General features: G+C 33.6%; 1 protein-coding gene across 2 annotated transcripts in view; it reads left to right on the forward strand.

The window, feature by feature from the left end:
* PHYHIPL (phytanoyl-CoA 2-hydroxylase interacting protein like) overlaps positions 1–5901 on the forward strand; it is a 34881-nt gene that overhangs the window by 708 nt on the left and 28272 nt on the right. The gene's annotated exons all lie outside the window — the stretch shown is intronic.

Below are 5901 nucleotides of genomic sequence, written 5' to 3' on the forward strand. Positions count from 1 at the left end.
GCGCCGCTCCCGCCCGGGTCGAACCGCGACTCGGGTCTTTGCCGCAGTCCAGATTCCCTGGGTCTCCCGGCACCGAAAGGGAAATGCCCTCTAGAGTCGAGATGTTTGCAGCAACCCCTCCCCACCCCCACCCTAATAGTTGGCATTTTCTGGCCAGAAACTTAACAGTTCCTTTTAAAAACCTCCCATCTTCGGCCATCATCCCCCGCCTCGCCCCCATCCCCAACACACACAATGTAGAGTTATTTTTATCTTCTCCAAATGGGATTGGGACCACAGGGTTTTTTTTGTGGGGTTTTGTTGTTGTTTGTTTTCAGTGAAAAGGCAGAAAAAGAGTGAGTTTCAGCACCAAGGACAGCCACAAGCTTAGTGGTTTGGGGCTGTCATTCAGAAACGCGAAAAATCTGCCCAGGTGTCAGAATCTTATTAACCAGTGTCACCCCAAAATTTTAATATAAAAATAAAAAGTTAAGACAGGGAAAAACAATCTGTAAAGGAAGTGGACTCGCATATCTGCTGTGATTCAGAATATGTGCCTTGATATTATATGGTGCCTTCTATTGTTAAAGTTGACCGGCTCCCAAAGAAGGAAATTGATGGAACGCAGACAGGTCTGAGCGTTACAGAGAAGCTAGTACCGTGTACAGTGTGGGTAGTTCTAGCGCTTCTGTGTTAGTTGGAGTAGTTGCAGAGTCACTGCTATTTCAGTAATGCGGAATAAAACTTCATTTGTAAAGAAGTCATCTGATTAGTAACCACTGGCCAAATATATGTGAGAAAGGAAAAACAATTGTGATAAAGAAAAAAACAATTCATATTGTCAAGATGACCCTGAACACTTTTGGCTGTAAATTAAATTAATGTTTAACTCCTTATAATGTTTAACTGGTGATTTAAACATGTTTTAAGCTCAGGTTATGTAGAGATACTGATGTGCTCACAATAAGGTTGTAAAATTTATCAGCATGTAAGCCAAATAGAGGACATAGGTCTTGTTTCCAAAGTCATTTACATGGTAGTAACTTGGTTAGGTGTTGCTATACAGTACAGTTTAGGTCAACTGAACATTGAATTTCTGTTTATTAATAAGTACAGGACACAGAATAATTGTTCTTTGAAGCCAGAGTCACTTTAAATAATTTCTGAAATAGGTGTGGTATGGATAAATAAATACTCTCGCAAATGCTGCTTTATAGTATTTCCTTTATCCTTAGACTATTTTGGTCACCATAATAGGTGCACATACTTATGGCATCTAAAAGTCATTATTTTGGTATTTCGTATATAAGCTTGCATTATTAGACTATAAAGATTATTTTTAATATACCACATAGGAAGTCATGTGGGTTATAGTTCATGCTTCTGTGAAATGACTTTTTGTAGTGTTACCATTGTAAATATTTTATTTCATTTTCATTTACTTCAATGATATACCAAAAACTCATTACTGTAGTAATTGGAAATAGGCAATTCATGTTTGCTCCTCAGAACCCAGTAATCTTAATACTTAATATTGCCTTTACCATATATTTTAGAGATATTAGAGAAAATAATGTTTTTTTTTTACTTTTTTATGAACTTAACAAAGTTAATAGTGTAGAGTGCAAAAATAATGCTGCATATATTGTGGTCTTTTTTAGAATGGTAGCTATTATATTTTGGTGGTATTTTTTAGTTGTATCAGTTCACAATATTGATTCTGAAAAATGAGTAAGTTATGTAACATTTAATTTTGAGGTGGGGTGCTGGCACTAGGCAATATCTATGAAAATTACTACTTATTTACAGACTTTTAGTTGATTAAATATAAATTAAATAGGGTTTCCTTTTATAAAATAGCTTATACCTACAAATCTACCTACGCCTCTATTAAAAGATGTGTAAAGTTAGGAAATAGGTTGCGCAGAGATGTTGTTTAAATGTTTACTTTTTTATTTTGTGACTATACATGTCAATTCCAAAAATGTTAAGTTGCCTTCATAAGAATAATTTAAAATAGATACTATAGTTGTTTCATAGAACAATTTAAAAATGTTGCATTAAATTTGTCAACCAGACCTTATTTATCATATTTTATATTGAGAAATTTTCAGCTAGATAGATGCTGTTTGCTTCCTTCACTTCCAACCTTTCACTTCTTCTCAGGTTTCATCATTTTACTTCTGTAAATATATAACATAGAAAGATTAGGATGTGGCAAAACATTATGTGCTTAAGTACATAGTAAGTGCTGTATTGTCATAATTTTATGATCATAGAAACACATTTGTCTTATTTGCTCTTTACTTTTCTCACTATTTCACTCTATTGACCTGACAATAGGAAAAATGGGAGCAACGGGAATTTCTTGGAAGTGGAATAAAACAGAAAAAGAGAACATATTATTATTAAATATACATTTCCTTTTACCCTCTCCACTTGTAGATATTCTAATTTTATGATGTTTTGCATATTACATCAACTAAGAGCTATAGTTGCTGGTAAACATACTGTATGTCTTATTTTTCCTTGGCTCTCTTTTATATTTTTTTGTCTGTCACTTGCCTGTTTTCTTATAAATTAACATGTGCATTATTAGTTACAATTCACGATGTTTCTTTATTTCCTAGTTTCTCAAAGTATTTAATAGTCTGTGAAATAGTCATATAATTTTTTTAATGAAGTTAGAAGGTTCTTATACACTCACATATTATCTCATTGTGCTTTTATCCTAGGCATGTGATCTTTGGTTCCTAGTTCATGGTCCCTGCCTGGATGTTACTTGTAGTTCAAAATGATGATTCCTGATAGACTTCTATTGGGAAAGCTAGGTAGATGTGCTGTAGATATAGTAGTTTGCATAATCTCTATTCCAAGTACAAGAGTATTTCTGTTCCTCCTTTTTGCAGTGTTGAAGTATCCTCAAGTTGCATATGTAATGTACTTTAATTGTGGCTTTCAAAAAAACTGAAGGGGAAAAAAAGCATTAACTTCTCGCCAAAGCCGGTTTGGCTCAGTGGATAGAGCATCGGCTTGCGGACTGAGAGGTCCCAGGTTCGATTCCGGTCAAGGGCATGTACCTTGGTTGTGGGCACATCCCCAGTAGATGTGCAGGAGGCAACTGATTGATGTTTCTCTCTCATCGATGTTTCTGACTCTCTATCTCTCTCCCTTCCTCTCTGTAAAAAAATCAATAAAATATATATTTTAAAAAAGCATCAATAATATGAGAAACCATCTCTAGTTTGTTTCTTCATATAGATACTTCAGACTCTAATTTACAGATGATAAGATAAAATAGCCCCTACTCACACATAGAATTCTACATTACTTGTACTTTTCATTGTTTTTATCATGCACATGTATATAGAAGCTTTCTTTTCTTGCTGAAAGGAACAATTTATCCATATGTTGCTTTACATGCATCCTAGCTCCCTGTACTCTTGTGTGACTGATGTGTCGTAAGTATAATAGTAAGGGAGAAAATGCAAAAATAATTTGTTGTATAGCATTTAAATCCATCCCTAAGGTTTCCTAGTTTTAACAGTATTATTTCCATGATCTAGGCATTTTATGACTCTCTAGATATGGCTTATGGAGTTTATGATGCTAGTAGTCAGCAGGGGAACATGCTTTAAAGAAATTGCACATACAGACACTGACAGATTTCCCTGTCTTTGTCTCTAACAATAGTTTTGTGGCGGAAAAGAAAGGTTTCCTCCTTTTTACATAGTTAAAAAATGATAAATTTCTTTAAATTTGTACATTATCCTATCTATTTAAGTTATAAATCAGCTGGGACTTCCTTCTTTATGCTTATTGACATATGAATTAAACAAATTTTAACTTTGGAAACGTAAGGTAACATGAAATCCTTAGTAGCATGTTTAGTTTATCTCTGCTGTATTAGGTAAACCTTAGTGACATTTTCTGAAGCGCACATCTAGGAGGAATTCCCATAACTGTTACCTTTTTAATAGTACAGGAATGTGAGGTCTCATTAGCATTCATATAGCATAGTGATAATACCATCTTAGAATCAGAAAGACATCTACAGAATATTGACCTTTTTATAGATATGTTTGTTATCTTAAGCAAATTACTTAGCCTTTGTTTAGCCTCATGCTTTCTCATTTTGAATGGATATAATAATGTTGATCCTCTAGGATTGTTAAAATAATTAAATGAATTATTACGTATCTTTTCTCAAGTTTTGACACAAAATAAAGAATAATTATTATTCTAAATGGAATATTATTCTCTGCATACATTCTTGAGGTGAACTGCTTCTTATTTTATTTTTTGCCAATGTTTTGATTTTTTTTTCATTTCAGTTGTGTTTTATTTACTTGGTAAATACTTCTTATGTCAATTTAACTTCATGAGTAATAAATGGAAACTGTAAATCTGAATTTTAAAAGGACAGTTACAATATTCTATCCTTTGCTTACATTTTCCTGTCCCATCAGACATATCCTTGTCAGCCTTAACCTTGCAAACTCTTTTCAGCTTCTGCTTACATCTACTGTTTGCTGCATTTCATGTGCCTTGTGACTTTGATACCTGCTTTGAGTAGGTGTTTGCATCCGAACCGTTCTCTGTTCTCGATTTAACAATTTTTTTCCTAAAGACAATTCTGCACTACCATATGTGATCTCTGTATTCATTTCTTTGACCCAGATATGACTGTAGAGATACTGTAAATTTTTATTAGTGACTATGAAACAAAACAAAAATAAAATAAAAACGAAAAGAAACAAACTTGAAAACAGCTCTAAGACCATCAGATTATGTTAAACCAAGTTTCTAATTCATTCCCAGTGAAGAACAGGAAATCATTAGAGTAAAAGTCACATCAAAGGATATGTGACCAGACTCCCTCCAGTGGTAGAGTGACTGATGTGTCATGAGTAGTAACACTGGCAACTTCCTTTGTTGCATAGGTAAGCCAGTCACAAATTCTCTCCATAGAACACTGTCTAGAAAACCTCCAAGTCACTTGTTTTTTGCTGCTGATATTTTCCCCTCTTTTTATTGTTTACGAATTACTTAAATTCAGTTTATTACTCTAAACCATTTCCCTCATTCTGTAACTGTTTAAAATATTTTATTATTCCTAGGCATTAGTTAAATTGTCTTATTTATCAGGCTATATTTTATTCAAAAATTGGCAAGTAAGGTTAGTATTTGGGGAAGATTTCTAGCAAAAATGTATAGAAGTGTTGAAGAATCTTGACAAAAAACAGGTAGGCAGCATTGTGTGTTCTCTATATGTAATGACAGTGAGTGGCAATGATATAAAAGAAATAACAAAATAATTACTAAGACTTTGTGATTGAATTTTCAAGCAAATGGAAACTTATCAGGGGTCATTTTAGAATATTAAGCCTGGGAAATCAGAAGAGTCACTGACTGGAAAGAAAACAAGGAGAAATAAAATAATATTAAGACCCCGTGATGACAGTTTTTTTCATCTCAAATTTTAGGTCTCAGTGATCATGCAAATGTGTCCTAAGCCCATTTCCAGGAGCACTTCCCTCTCTCACAGAAATCATATTTGCAGAACAATAGTACATACTGCCTTCTCATTATTGTTTCAATGAGAATGCCCGTCAGAGAAACCACTTACATTCTTTTTAGAATTCTTTCACTTAATTCCTGTTCTTCAAAGGCAGTTACTCATAGTCCAATGATAATATTTTTGAGAATCATTACTAGACAAAAAACCAACCACTTGATACTTTATAGAAGAGTGTGAACTAGAAATTTTTTAGTAATCTCTGTAAAGGTAGTTTTAGAGTCAGGAGAGTTTTCAGAGGGATTTAGCAATAATGTTTACGTTAAGACATTTTGAATCTAACTGTAAGACTCCCTTGGAAACCTATTAAACATTTAGCAATTTCTATTGTGTTCTGAGGGAAA

Source organism: Myotis davidii, unplaced genomic scaffold (assembly GCF_000327345.1).
Source record: "Myotis davidii unplaced genomic scaffold, ASM32734v1 scaffold1187, whole genome shotgun sequence".
NCBI classification, from domain to species: domain Eukaryota; kingdom Metazoa; phylum Chordata; class Mammalia; order Chiroptera; family Vespertilionidae; genus Myotis; species Myotis davidii.